Source organism: Panthera pardus, unplaced genomic scaffold (assembly GCF_024362965.1).
Source record: "Panthera pardus isolate Hobbes unplaced genomic scaffold, ASM2436296v1 HiC_scaffold_4, whole genome shotgun sequence".
In the NCBI taxonomy this organism is placed as follows: domain Eukaryota; kingdom Metazoa; phylum Chordata; class Mammalia; order Carnivora; family Felidae; genus Panthera; species Panthera pardus.
In genome coordinates, this window is record NW_026526969.1 from 6,386,089 (window position 1) to 6,400,305 (window position 14,217).

General features: G+C 44.4%; 1 pseudogene; it reads right to left on the minus strand.

Annotated features, from left to right (window-relative positions):
• Positions 1 to 8,028: 8,028 nt before the first annotated feature.
• LOC109250509 (60S ribosomal protein L30-like) lies at positions 8,029 to 14,147 on the minus strand (annotated as a pseudogene).
• Positions 14,148 to 14,217: the final 70 nt, after the last annotated feature.

Genomic DNA, 14,217 nt, shown 5'->3' on the forward strand with positions numbered 1-14,217 from the left:
TCATGTCTTTCAGATCCAGCTAATTTAGCAGATCTTAAATGAATGCCAAGTCCTCTGCCTTGGCATTTACAGGTTGCAAAACAATTTTTAGGTAGGGACATAGACATGTACACAAACTGTCCCCATGTAGCCAGTGGGTTTGATGGTCCAGGCATGTTTCAGTGGTTTTGGGAGCCCAGAGGCAGGGAAAACAGCGACCATCACAACAAACCCGAAGTGAAAGAGATGATGACAGGTGACGATGACTGGTCTCTGGTCCCTGAGTGCGTAGTTCACCCTAACCACGTGGCCTCTGCCCTGCATACCTCATAAACCTTTTGTGATCTGAAGCCCAGGGCAAAGGTGAATTTCTTGATGTGCCACACCCCAAGTTTGCCCACTATGGCAGAGATTGCCACATTCTTCTCTTTCTCTTGGATACAAGGTTAGGCAATTCCCAGCCTCTCTTGCAATTAGGTGATGCCATGTGATGAGTCCTAGAATGTGTGCAGAGTGATCTGTTGAGTCTGGGACTGTCTCTAGAAACCCTCCTGTGGTTCTCCGTGTTCTCGCTTCCCTTTTCTGCTCCATGGGAGCAGAGGATTCAGTGGAGACTGCCGAGGATGTAGATGGATGAGTCAGTAGATGGAGGGAAACTGGGCCCCTGAACGACTCTGTGGAGCAGATTCTCCCTGACCCCAGCATTATACTGTGACCACGAAAAAGAAATAAATTTGTGTTGTGTTAAAGGCATGGAATGTGCGGGCTTGTTTGTTACAACAGCTAGCCTGTCCTGATTAGTACACTTAGTACAGAATGAAGAGGGCCTTACATTTATGGAGGAAAGAAAAAGTTGAGAGGGGCTGTTTACAAGAGTTTAGGGTAGTGACAGCTTCTCATTGGCTGAGTACATCGGCTGGGCTGGGCAAAGAGAGCTGCCTTCCTGCTGGGCTATGTAAAGTAAACTTCCTCCCTTTTTTTTTTTCATGTTTTTATTTATTTTTGAGAGAGAGAGATAGAGCAAGTGGGAGAGAGGCAGAAAGAGAGGGAGACACAGAATCTCAAGCAGACTCCAGGCTCTGAGCTGTCAGCACAGAGCCTGATGTGGGGCTCGAACCCACGAACTGTGAGATCATGACTTGAGCCGAAGTTGGACGCCCAACTGAACTGAGCCACCTAGGCACCCCCCGCCCCGGCTCCATTTTTAATGATGTTTCCTTTATTTATTTTCACACTACGTTATTATTAAAAGACAGAGCAACCAGAATATCTCTTCAGTTACTCCTGTGATACGATTCGTAATAAGAGATACATATTTCGGTCTTCAATCATGGCTCGTGGCTCACAGCTCCCATGCCCTTGTAATTTTCTAAGTGATTAGAGCAATAGGGGCAACTTTTGTTATAATATTTAGGGTTTCTTTGTGGCTCCAGAAATACCTCCATTATTCCTTATGCCACTGCCCTGCCTGAGGGTGTGTCCTATCTCTACAGGTGAGTGGAAGTCACAACAGAGGCTGGAGAAGAAAACAGAACAGGCCCACTCGGAGAGGCAGGTGGAAAACCGGGCAGACCCAGGATCAGGAGGGTGGTAAGGAGAGCTCCTTCCCTCTTTTTTTCTTCTTTCATTCCTTCCAGACTTAGTTGCTGAGACTTCTACGGGCTGTGTGTGAAGTACACAAGATGTTTCATTCCTGTGGCTGTAGGGAAAAGGCAGGCCTGGCTGTACATGCCTAGGTTAAAATCCCAAAGAGTATTTTTGTTTGCTTATTTTTAAGGTAAGGAGAATATTTAAATAAAAATAAACAAACAGATTTTATACAAAATCTATACTTATATATCTATATATCTATATCTATATCTATTGTGTGTGTATATAGTATATACATACATACATACATACACAAACAGGTTAGAGCTCACTACTCAACCTTGCATGTTCTTTCTGAACTGGGCCCCACTTTGACTTCCAAACTGGGCTATACATACGATCACCTTTTAAAAAGTACATTTGCCTCTGATATGGACGAATCTCTATGCTGTGGTAGAATAATGGCCTCCTCAAAGATGCCCACATCCTATTCCCTGGAACCTGTGAATTTGCTAGGTTACATGCTGTCTTAGTTTGGGCGGCTATAACAAAGCACCATAAGCTAGGTGGCTTAAACAACAGAAATTTATTTCTTATAGTTCTGGAGGATGGGATGGCTAAGCATGATCAAGGTGCTGGCAGATTTGATGTCTGCTGAGAACATGCCTGCTGTTTTATAAATGACCATCATCTTGTATCCTCACATGGCAGAAAGTGAGCAAAGGAGCTCTCTGAGGTCCTTTTTTAAAAAAGTTTATTTATTTATTTTGAGAGAGAGAGAGGGAGGGGCAGAAAGAGAGGGAGAGAGAGAATCCCGTGCAGGCTCCGCATGGTCAGCGTGGAGCCCGATGTGGGGTTCAGTCTCATGAACCATGAAATCATGAGTTGGACACTTAACTGACTGAGCCACCCAGGCGCCCCTGAGTTCTCTTTTATAGGGTCACAAATATCATTCGTGAGGGGTCTACTCTTAGGACCTAATCACCTCCCAAAGGCCCTACCTCCCAACCCCATCAGGAGAGTGGGGAGGTGGAGGACTTTAGCATAAGAATTTTGTAGGGACACATGCCAAAGGGGAATTAAAGTAGCAGGTGGAATTACAGATTGCTAATCAACTGGCTTTAAAATAGGGAGATTATCCTGGATCATCTGGGTGGGCTCAATGTAACACAGGGATACAACATCTTTAAAAGTGGAAGAGCAAGGCAGAAGGGAAAATCAGAGAGACAGCAGCAAGGGAAGGACTCAACCTGATACTGCTGGGTTTTGAAGATGGAGGAAAGAGCCATGAACCAAGAAAAGTGGGCAGCTTCTAGAAGCTGGAAAAAGAAAGGAAACAGATTCTCCTTCAGAGCCTGTAGGAAGGAATGTACTTTAATCTTAGGCTAGTGAGATCCATGTGAGACTTCTGATTCTACAAGACAATACACTTGTGGGACTTTCACAACCCACTTATCTCAATAGACAAATCATCCAAACAGAAACAGTGGCTTTGAATGACACATTGGACCAGATGGATTTAATGGATATATTCAGAACATTCCATCCTAAAACAGCAAAATATACATTCTTTTCAAATGCACGTGAAACATTCTCCAGAATAGGTAACATATGACGCCACAAAACAAGTCTCAACAAATTCAAGATCAAAGTAATTCCATGAATTTTTCCTGACCACAATGCTATGAAACCAGAAATCAACTGCAAGGAAAAAATCTGGAAAGAGCATAAATATATAGAGGTTAAATAATTGCTACTAAACAATGAATGGGTCAAACAAACAAACAAAAAACAAAAAGAGGAAATTTTTAAAAATACATGGAGACAAATGAAAATGAAAACATAATGGTCCAAAAATCTTTGGGATGCAACAAAAGCTATTCTAGGAGGGAAGTTTATAGCAATACAGGTCTGCCTCAAGAAGCAAGAAAAATACCAACCTAACATTACACTTAAAGGAGCTATAAAAAGAAGAAGAAGAAAAAAACCCAAAACCAGTAGAAGGAAGGAAATTATAATAAAGATTATAGCAGAAATAAAATAATTAGAAATTAAAAAAAACAACAACACCAGAACAGATCAATGAAACTAGGAGCTGGTTCTTTGAAAAGATCAACAAAATTGTAAACTTTTAGCCAGACTCATCAAAAAAAAAAGAAAAAAAGAAAAACAAAAACAAATACAAAAAGGGAAGCAAGAGAGAGAGAGGACTCAAATAAACAAAATCAGAAATGAAAGAGGAGAAATAACAACTGAGACCATAGAAATACAAAGGATCATAAGAGAATATTATGAAAAATTATACCGGAAAATTGGACCACCTGGAAGAAATGGATAAATTTCTAGAAACATATAACCTACCAAAATTGAACGAGGAAGAAATAGAAAATTTGAACAGACCAATTACCTGCAATGAAATTGAATCACTAATCAAAAAATTCCCAACAAATAAAAGTCCAAGACCAGATGGCTTCCCAGGTGAATTCTACCAAACATTTAAAGAGTTAATACCTATTCTTCTCAAAGTATTCCAAAAAATGGAAAAGGAAAGCTTCCAAAGTTATTCTGGGATGCCTACACTACCCTCATACCAAAACCAGATAAACACACTACAAAAAAGGAAAAGAAAACAGTAGGCCAATATTTCTGATGGATATAGATGCAAAAATCCTCAACAAAACGTTAGCAAACCAAATTGAACAATACATTAAAAAAAAAAAATCATTCACCATGATTAAGTGGGATTTATTCCCAGAGTGCAAGGGTAGTTCAATATTTGCAAATCAACCAATGTGATACATCACAACAAGAGAAAGGATAGACACCATATGATAATTTAAATATATGCAGAAAAAGCATTTGACAAAGTATAACATCCATTTATGATAAAAGCCTTCAGCAAAGCAGGTCTAAAGGGAACATACCTCGGGGCGCCTGGGTGGCTCAGTCGGTTGAGCGGCCGACTTCAGCTCAGGTCATGATCTCGCGGTCCATGAGTTCGAGCCCCGCGTCGGGCTCTGTGCTGACTGCTCAGAGCCTGGAGCCTGTTTCAGATTCTGTGTCTCCCTCTCTCTCACCCTCCCCCGTTCATGCTCTGTCTCTCTCTGTCTCAAAAATAAATAAACGTTAAAAAAAAAAATAAAGGGAACACCTCAACATAATAAAGGCCACATATGAAAAACCCACAGAGGACATCATACTCAATGGTGAAAACCTGAGAGCTATCCCCCTAAGATCAGGAATAAGACAGGGGTGTCCACTCTCACCACTTTCATTCAACATAGTACTGGAAGTCCTAGCCACAGCAATCAGACAAGAAAAAGAAATAAAAAGCATCCAAATGGGCAAGGAAGAAGCAAAACTTCACTGTTTGCAGATGATATGATACTATATGTAGAAAACTTGACTCCAAAAAAAAAAACAAAAACAAAACAACTATTAGAACGGATAAATGAATTCAGTAAGGTCACAGGATACAAAATCAGTGTACAGAATTCCATTGCATTTCTATACACTAATAATAAAGCAATAGAAAGGGAAATTAAGAAAGCAATCCCATTTACAATTGCACTGAAAATAATCACACACATAGAAATAAACTTAACCAAGAAGGTTAAAGACCTGTATTCTGAAAATTATAAAACACTGATGAAAGAAATTGAAGATAACACACACAAAAAAATGGAAAGATAGGGGCACCTGGGTGACTCAGTTAGTTAAGCGTCTGACTTTGGCTCAGGTCATGATCTTGCTGTTCATGGGTTCAGACCAGGCGTTGTCAGCTATGCTGACAGCTCAGAGCCAGAAGCCTGCTTCAAATTCTGTGTCTCCTTCTCTCTCTGCCCCTCCCCTGCTCTCTCTCTCTCTCAAAAATAAATAAACATTTAAAAAATGGAAAGATATTCCATACTCATGTATTGGAAGAACAAATATTGTTAAAATGTACATCTACCTAAAGAATTGTACAGATTTAGGGGTGCCTGGATGGCTCACTCCTTTAAGTGTCTGACTTTGGCTCAGATCATGATCTCACAGTTCACAAATTTGAGCCCTGCGTTGGTCTCTGTGCTGACAGCTCAGAGCCTGGAGCCTGCTTTGGATTCTGTGTCTCCCTCTCTCTCTGCCCTTCCCCAGCTCACACACACTCTCTCTCTCTCTCAAATATAAATAAACATTAAAATTTTTTTAAAAGAAATCTACAGATTTAATGTAATTCCTATCAAAATACCGACAGCATTTTTCACAGAACTAGAATAATCGTACAATTTGTATGGTACCACAAGAGACTCCAAATAGCCAAACAATCTTGAAAAAGAAACGAAGCTGGAGGTATCACAATTCCAAATTTCAAGTTATACTACAAAGCTGCAGTAATGAAAACAGTATGGTGTTGGCACAGAAATGGACACATAGATCAATGGAACAAGATAGAAAGTCCAGAAACAAACCCACAATTATATGGTCAATTAATCTTCAACAAAAGAGTCAAGAATATGCAGTGGGAAAAAGACAATCTCTTCAACAAATAGTGCTGGAAAAACTAGACAGCTACATGAAAAAGAGTGAAATTGGACCACTTTCTTACACCGAAAATAAACTCAGAATTGGGGCACCTGGGTGGCTCAGTCAGTTAAGTCTCTGACTTCGGCTCAGGTCATGATCTCACAGTTTGTGAGTTCCAGCCCTCCGTTAGGCTCTGTGCTGACAGCTCAGAGCCTGGAGCCTGCTTCAGATTCTGTGTCTTCCTCTCTCTCTGCCCCTCCCCTGCTCCTACTCTGTCTCTCTCTGTCTCTCAAAATAATAAATAAACATTTAAAAAATCAAACAAAAGTAAACTCAAAATGGATTGAGACCTGAAACTATAAAAATCCTTGAAGAGAGGCATGCCTGGATGGCTCAGTTGGTTAAGCATCCGACTCTTGATTTAGGCTTGGGTCATGATCTCACGATTCATGGGTTCGAGCCCCATGTCAGGTTCTGTGCTGACAGGGTGGAGCCTGCTTGGGATTCTCTCCCTCTCTGCCCCCCAGCCCCCGCTGTGTCTCTCACACAACAAATCAATAAACTTTAAACAATTTTCCAAAAAAAAAAAAAAAATCCTTGAAGAGAGCACAGGCTGTGATCTCTCTGACATAAGCTACAGCAACATTTTTCTAGGTATGTCTCCTTAGGCAAAGGAAATAAAAGCAAAGATAAACTATTGGGACTACATCAAAATAAGAAGCTTCTGCACAACAAAGGAAACAACAAAACTAAAAGACAACCTACTGAATGGGAGAAAATATTTGCAAATGACATAGAATCTGATAAAGGGTTAGTATCCAAAATGCATAAAGAACCAAGTAATCCAATTTTAAAATAGGCAGGAGACGTGAGCAGACATTTCTCCAAAGAAGACATACAGATGGCCAACATCACTCATCATCAGGGAAATGTAAGTCAAAACTACAATGAGATGTCACCTCACACCTGTCAGAATGGCCAAAATCAACAACACAAGAAACAACAGGTGTTGGCAAGGATGTGGAGAAAAAGGAACCCCTTGCACATTGTTGGTGGGAATAGAAACTGGTGCAGCCATTCTGGAAAATAATACAGATGTTCCTCAAAAAATGAAAAATAGAACTACCCTGCGATCCAGTAATCACACAACTGGGTATTTACCCAAACAATACAAAAACACTAATTCAAAGGGACACATGCACCTTGATGTTTATAGCATCATTATTTACATATAGCCAAGATATGGAAGAAGCCCAAGTGTGCACTGATTGATGAATGGATAAAGAAGATGCTATATATGTATATGTATATATCATACACGTACACACATATATATATCATACATATATATATGATATATATCATATATATAATGGAATATTATTCAGCTATAAAAAAGAAAGAAGTCTTGCCATTTGTAATGACATGGATGGAGCTAGAGTATAATGTTAAGCAAAATAACTCCGTCAGAGGGGCGCCTGGGTGGCGCAGTCGGTTAAGCGTCCGACTTCAGCCAGGTCACGATCTCGCGGTCCGTGAGTTCGAGCCCCGCGTCAGGCTCTGGGCTGATGGCTCGGAGCCTGGAGCCTGTTTCCGATTCTGTGTCTCCCTCTCTCTCTGCCCCTCCCCCGTTCATGCTCTGTCTCTCTCTGTCCCAAAAATAAATAAAAAACGTTGAAAAAAAAAATTAAAAAAAAAAAAAAAAACTCCGTCAGAGAAAGACAAATACCAAATGATTTTACTCACAGGTGGAATTTAGGAAAGCAAATGAACAAAGGGAAAAGAGAGACAAACCAAGAAACAGGTTCTTAACTATGGGGGGACAAACTGCTGGTTACCAGAAGGGAGGTTGGTAGGGGATGGGTGAAGTAGATGATGGGGATTAACGAATACACTTATCATGGGGGAAAAAGAAAAGACAATACACTTACGCTATTTAAGCCAGGAAGTTTGTTGTCATTTGCCACCACTGCAACAGAAAACAAATACAATGGTATATTAGGTAAAATCAAATCAAAGTAGAATATAATGCATAGAGTGTGCTACAATTTGTGTGGAAAAACAAAGGAATATGTACTTTTGTATGTGTGTTCATAACTGTGTGGACCAGTAGCTCTCAATCTTGGCCATACTTTAGAGGGATCTGGAAAGCTTACCAAACAAGCCCCGATGTCCAGGCTGCAGACTCTTAAATCAGTATCTCTGGAGGGGGGGTGGGGACTGGGGTGTGTGTGTGTGGAGAGTAGGCTTCAATACATGTTGAAACTTCCCAGGTGCATCCAGGTTGAGACCATGGGTGTAGACTGTCTCTGGAAGGTGAGGCAGTGAGGAACAGGGTGACCACAAGGTGACTGTAGGAAAGGGAGGGACTTGCTTTATTGTTTTAACCTTTGCACTTCACTGCATATGTTTACAAAAATGTTTTATTATAGACAGTTTCAGAGTATAATGAAAGGAGGGAGAACAGGATCACGAACCCCACGTACCCATCACCCAGCTTCAAAATTACTAACATCATTGTAACCTTTTAATTTTCCAGCAGGTGGATGTGTTATATATTAAGATAAATATAATGAGAATAAAATACATGTACCCAAGCTGTATCACAGAACTACGGAGATTAAAACCTTGGGGACAGGGTCCAGGGATCTGCATTTTAACAAGTTTCTTGAGAGGGGGGAGGGGAGGAGTAGTCATCACAGTTGGGGGCAGCACTGGACCCTCTCTGCCTCTGTCTAGCCCTCACTGGCTGTATTCTTTTTTCTTTTCTGTTTTTTTTTTTTAATGGGCTCTGGCCAGTTTTTTTTTTTTTTTTTTTTTAGTATCTGTTTATTTTGAGAGAGAGAGAGAGAGCTCACATGCATACACACAAGCAGGGAAGGGGCAGAGAGGGCGAGAGAAAATCCCAAGCAGGCTCTGCAGTGTCGACGCAGAGCCCGACGTGGGGCTCAAGCCCACAAACCGCCAGGTCGTGACCTGAGCGGAAACCAAGAGTCAGGCGCGTAACCACTGAGCCACCCAGGCGCCCTGGCCGGTTTTATTAAAGAGAAATTTTGTGTGATTGACTTTTCACCAGTCCCTTCTGGCATGCTTCTAATGATGTCAGAATCACCTGGATCAGTGATAGCCAGCGTGCAAGCTCCCGTATTTCCCACAAGCCGTGCCCAACTCAGCATTGTTGCCGCCGTCGTTTTGGCCAACGTGGCACAGTGTTCTTTTTCAGGTTTCCTCAAGGCTGGGCAGTTGTTGGCGAGGGTGACCAGTTCCACTTCGCCATGCCTGATCATTTTCGGTCAGCTCGTACCCTGGCAAGTACATTCCACTTTCCATAACGAGCTGGAGCCTAGAGCTGATTGACTCCAGCGACTTTTTCATCTCCTTTGCAGCCACCGTCTTCCTGCCTTAGGTGCGGCCGGCCCCAACCAAGAGCCGCCACCAGGATGGCCGGGAGAGAGAAAGGAGAGCGCTCCCACGGTGCGAAGCTCCTCACTGCTGGCTGTACTCTTGTTTCTCACTTCCTGGCACTGCTCGTGAGCAATGCATGAGGGACCCACCGCCTGTGAATATTTTAAAGTCCTTCTTGAACCTTCCATTTTTAGCCCATACAACCTCTCAAGGAATTCCAGTTCACTGTCCCAGCTTACAAAGGCATGGGGAGTCCTTCACAAGCACTCCTAGGTTTCCCTTATGCCTCAGGACTGGTTCTTGGGCCTCTGTGGCCTTGTAGGGGAGTACAGCTGCAAAGTGCCTTTCACAGAAAGACCACCCTGATCCTGGTCCTCTGTCTTCTCTCTCAACAGGGCTTTTAACACAACCCAAGATGGAGGGAAGGGAGAAGAACTCCAGCATAGTTCAGGCTCTTCCTCCTCGAGGCCTGTCTTCAAACAGGTTCTCGCAGATACCAGCATGGGAGATGGGCACTCAGGGTTCTAGGCTGGAACCATGGGCATCACCAGGTTCCTCGGGCCCTGTCCTCCACTGAAGCAGCCTGGTGAGGATCTCAGCTTTCCAGAAGGTAAAATAAAAGGAGGGGGCCGACAGAGGTGAACCCAGTGCCCTCGGGGTCTGAGCAAGGGTGGGATTACATGCTTCGAGGACCACAGTGGAGGAGGTGAGTCTTGAGAGGTGGGCATTTCAAAAGGAGGGCGGTAAGCAGGTTCAGAGAGAGAGAGAGAGCGACCTTGCTCAGGGGAGAGGCGGTGTGAGTCATCGCACAGAGCTGGGAATGTGCGACGTCTGTGCAGGGAACGGGGAACACGTCTTGTTTAGCTGGAACTAAGTACAGGCAGAGCAGTGGCACTGGAAACTGAAAAGCATCTCTGCCTGCAAGGCACTTTGTACTTTCCCAAGTTCATCCACTCTCCCACCTCACCAGATCCTCAGTACAACCCTGTGAGGTACAGAGCCGTCGTTAGCGAACTCACTTCACAGAAAAGTAAAACAAAAACTCGGACGAAACTGGGATTCAGAGTGGTTAGGTGACTATGGCAAAGCCATGACACAAGTGTGTGGCTGAGCTGGGATTCTGGCCCCAGCTTGTCTCTCCTAGCATTCTTGTTTCCCTGTGACCAAGGTCATATCGGGGGGCCTGAGTAATGCCACAGTGTAAGTTTGCACTGAGGCAATGGGGAGCCACAGAAAGGATTTTAGAAGAGCCACAGTCGTCGCGAGTGTGCTGGGCCGTAGGTACGTGTGCTGGTTGAGGGAGCCTGAGTGCTGCCGTGGGGCTATGTCACTCTGACAGGGAAAGTGGGGTGCTCTACAGGTCACGTGGACAGGGCAGAGAGGGAGAACATGGTGGATGGTGGGCCCTGAAGAGAGTCTGCTGGGAAAGAATGGCATTCATTCATTCATTCATTCATTCATTCATTCATTCATTCATTCTCCATCACTCTTTAGTAAGTACATCTCCTGTCGTAAGTGTCGTGCTAGGCATTAGGGATGTAATGGTGAACTTGAGCATGGGGTCCCCACCCTCACAGGGCTGATGCTCCAGGGGATAGCAGATAATAAAGAGCAAATGAGGGGCACCTGGGTGGCTCAGTCAGCTAAGCATCTGACTTCGGTTCAGGTCATGATCTCACAGTTCATGAGTTCGAGTCCCGTGTCAGACTGTGCTGACAGCTCAGAGCCTGGAGCCTGCTTCAGATGCTGTGTCTGCCTCTCTCTCTCTGCCCCTCCCCTGCTCTCTCTCTTTCTCTTGCTCCCTCTCTCTCAAAAATGAATAAATGTTTAAAAAGTAAATAAAGACCAAATGAACAAGAACTTCAAATTGTGTTTAAGCATAGGATCTTTGGGAACATATGAGGGATGACGTACACCCAGTGTCCTGTGGTCCTCAGGGTGGCTTCTCTTGCCTGTCCTGGAAATCCCTGCTGCTGAGTGTAATGCAGACTGTATTCAGGGTCCTGTGGGGATTCAGGGAAGGGAGGCATCCTTCCTCCTACTCAGAGTGACCTGGGGAAGGCTTCATGGAAGAGGATGCATTGAGGTGGGGTATTCATTCAACAAATATGTAATGAGCACCTACTGAGTCCCAGGCTCTGTTTCATTTTATTATTTTTTTTTTAAAAGATTTTATTTTTAAGTAATCTCTACACCCAACATGGGGCTCGAACTCATGACCCCAAGATCAAGACTCGCATGCCTTACCGACTGAGTCAGCCAAGTGCCCTCAGTCTCTTGTTTTAGATGCTACTAGGGGTAATCAGTGAACATAACAAAACAGACCATGTTGCTACCTTCACAGAACTACTGAAAGGAAGGATAGATAATAAGCAAGATAGACAAGTAAAATAGTGTTTCAGGTGGTGATGCATGCTCTGGAGAAAAACCAATTGTGGAAGGGGGATACAGAGTGTGCCAGGGGGATGGATACTGCATTCTTCCACAGGTGGCTAAGAAAGTCTGCATTGAGAAGATAACATTTGAGTAAAGAACTGAAGGATGTGGGAGAATGAGCCATGAAATATATATGGTATGGGTGTTTCAGGTAAAGGGACCTGCAGTGCAAAGGCCCTGAGGCAGGAACTTTGCTGGATGTTTTCAGATGAGCAAAGAAGGCCAGTGTCGTTGGAGCAGAGACAGCAAAGGGTAGAGTTCTAGGAGAGGAAGTCAGAGAGTTAGTGAGAGGAGGCCTGGGGACAGATGGGGCATTGCAGGCCACTGTAGTGGCTTTTACTCTGAGAGAGGAAGTCACTGTCTTGAATGCAAGTTGCCCAAGGCAGAGGTCTGGGCTGACTCATCTCTGCATCCTCCTCAGCAGCTGGCACAGGGCTTGCACCTAAAAAATGTCAATGTGTGATTTTTTTTTTTTTTTTTTTTTTTAGAAAAGGATGTCAACAGAGGGCATTTGTGTGGCCCTTGGGGAGTAGTTGGTAGGTACTCACTTTAATCATCCTCTTATGCAGGAAGTGTCCCAGTGGAGATGAGGTGGGGGAATGTAGGGCTAGGTGCACAAATGTGGGCAGGGAAAGGGAGCTCACTGGGTCTTCAGAGCAGGGGATGGCCTGAGGAAGGTGGCGGACTGGCAGGGGGGGCTGGAGGAGAGTGGGGCACAGAAGGCTAGAGCTGCTAGAGGGAGTAGCAGCCTTGGAGTGGAGAGAAGCAATAGGTGAGAAACGTCAGCTGGAAGACTGGCCAGGACTTGGACAAGGGTGAGAGAGAAGTTAGACATGACTGTCAGGAGTTGAGCTGTGTGTTTAGACCAGGGGGACCTCCGAACGGGATTGGAGAATTCTAGGGAGCTGGCCTCTTCCACGGCACTTGCCATGCTCTGCCTCGTTTTATGTTCTTACCGCTTTCCTTATCCTCACCTCAAGGGCAGCGAGTGTGTCTTACTCATCTTGGCATCACAGTGTCCTATATGCCATAGGGTATATAACAGGTGCTCAGGCAGCACTTACATTGAATTATTTTGGATCATTTGGGCTTGAGAAACAGATGTGCCACCTTTCATTCCACTAGTTCTAGAATCATCCCTTCCCTTCACATGCTGCTTCAGCTCTTCCACTCCTCAGTCAGGCAGCCGTTATTCGTGGGCTTCTCATTAGCAAGACAGCATATGCTTATCAAGCCATGATGTTAGTTGATCATGAAAGGCTGAACATAGTCAGGCTGTGTCAAGTTCAGAGTTAGCGAGGCATTTCTCTGGGGCACACAGAAGGAAGTTTCTTTAGCGGTGAGAGAAGTAGCCACTACCAACCAATCAACTCAAACGGTCACCTGCTTCCTTCATGTCTCCTGAGGCAGCTACTATAGGACCCTCCCATTAATACTGCAGGCATCAATAAATGCCTGTTGGGGGGTGGGGTAGGGAGAGCAAGGGAGCTATACTCAAAACTAAACATTCACCCGAACTTATTGAACATGTTCTACAATGTCTGTGGACACAGGCCTCGGAGCAATTGCATGTACCCTATTTCCAGAGGTCAGCTTCAAGGTTATATTTTCCCAGAAGCCTCTAGACACCCTTCCTGTAGATTAGGGCTGTTATAGCATCTTGAACTTCCTTAAGCCTATCATTTATAAAATGACATTTGAAATGACTGCTTTCCGGTCTACGGGTTTTTCTAAACTGGAAGCTCTGAAGGCAAAACCCCAGATTTTCGTTCTCTGCATTGAGCACAGAGCCCTGTACAAGGCAGGCACCATTCAGTTAATGATTGCAGAATTAAATAAGGCAGTGATGTGGCATGCTAGGTGAAACCCGAGAATATCGGGGAAGGTTTCCCTGAGTTTGAGCTGGAGGTTAAACGAGTAAGTAGTTAATCAGGTAAAGCAATGAGAAACTTCCAAGTAGGGAACAGGTGTGTGCAAAAGTCAGAAGGCATCCTGAAGAAAGGTGTGAAATTCTGTGGTTAGAGCACCGCAGTATAACTGGAAAGCGAGGGCACTGGAGAGGTAACAGGACCCCGCACCCGTCAGGGTCAAGTGCATAAAGCATAGGTAATGGCAGCAACCCGGGCCAGAGGACAAAGGTGCCTACATCCAAACCACTTGACAGCCAGGGACCCCACCGGTTGCGCCTCGCACCTCGCCTTGCCAACAGCACGTGCCGCCCGGCCGCCGCGCATCCCGGCCTGCGTGGGGGCCGAGGGGACTCCCGGGGCGCCTAGGGAGGGACGCCCGGGGCGGGGCGCGCAG